This window comes from Tenrec ecaudatus, chromosome 15 (genome assembly GCF_050624435.1).
Source record: "Tenrec ecaudatus isolate mTenEca1 chromosome 15, mTenEca1.hap1, whole genome shotgun sequence".
Classification (NCBI taxonomy): Eukaryota; Metazoa; Chordata; class Mammalia; order Afrosoricida; family Tenrecidae; genus Tenrec; species Tenrec ecaudatus.
This window is the reverse complement of record NC_134544.1, coordinates 114,306,723-114,307,959: the sequence shown is the minus strand read 5'-3', so window position 1 is coordinate 114,307,959 and position 1,237 is coordinate 114,306,723. Positions and strand designations below refer to the sequence as shown.

The 1,237-nt window shown below is 51.9% G+C and overlaps 1 pseudogene; it reads right to left on the bottom strand.

Annotated features, from left to right (window-relative positions):
• Positions 1 to 461: 461 nt before the first annotated feature.
• On the bottom strand, positions 462 to 895 carry LOC142427927 (small ribosomal subunit protein uS13-like; annotated as a pseudogene).
• Positions 896 to 1,237: the final 342 nt, after the last annotated feature.

The following is a 1,237-nucleotide window of genomic DNA, read 5'->3' as shown; positions in this document are numbered from 1 at the left end:
TCTTAGTTGTCGCTACTACTGGACAGCCTGACATGACTGTCAGCTGATGGTGTCCCCACGGCCGACACAGCACAGTGGCCGAATGGGGTTTTCGTGAGTGTCGTCTTTATGGGGCAATTGCTGGCCTTTCTCCCAAGACGCTGCAGCAGGTAGCACTGGCCGTGGGCTCGCAGTCGAGTGCTGCCCTTGTTGGGCTGTCAGAGCTCCTGGGGTCCCTGCATGATGCCCACACCTGGCTCGAGTCCAGCCAGGAGCTTCCTGTCAACTGAACATGGCAGCCCCTTTTGCACCACAGCTCTTTCCCATTTGCTCTTTGTTCTGTGCACGTGGAAAATGACGGGACTGGTTGGTATATGTTTCATGGTATATAGTCTCGATAACAGATTTAAGCACTGAGAGTCTTAGATCGTCATTGTGCGTGTGTGTATAAACTATTTATGAACAGACAAGGTTGATAGGCTTTATTTCTTCTTAGACACACCAACAGTTGGGCCACAGCGGCCAGTGGTCTTGGTGGGCTGACCTTGAACTTGAAGGCCCCAGAAGTGGCCGCAGCCCCCTGTTGGTGCGGATCTTTTCAGCCGCTCCACATCTTCACGGAACTTGTAGTCCAGACCGTTGGCCAGGACCCGGCTGTATCTGCCACCCTTCGCATCTTCCTGTGTGTTCAAGAAGCAGTCTGGAATCTTGTGCTGCAGGATGGGGGTCACCCGCTCAGCCTCATCTTCAGTGAGCGCTCCTGCTCTCTCGGTGAGGTTGAGGTCTGCTTTCCTCAACACCACGTGAGCAGATCTGCGCCCCACACCCTTCATGGCAGGGATGGCAAAGGCTGCTTTCCGCCCAGAGATGTGAGTGTTGAGGACTCCCAAGACTTCTCCGGGATTGCTAGAGACATGGCGGCGCCAGGCCGCAGGTGGAAGAGCCTTAGATCGTTCTTAGTAAGTGTTTCAAGCCTTCTTTGCTTCCGGTAAGGAGGGCAGTTGCCAGAGTCTTCCTCCGGTCCTGACACGATACTCCCATGTAGATGCTGGCATCTAGAGATGGCTCTCCCATGATGAGTGGAAAGTTTCATTTTCTGTTCATTCCATTTTTCCATGAACTTGCGGAAGCTGTCTCATGTATATCACATATAGGATGCTGTGCTCACTATAAATAGTTCTACAAAGAGCAGAACGCTCAAGGAAACCACGTTTACTAATGAAGCTAAACTATCATTTGGTTGTAAGAGGTCAGGAAA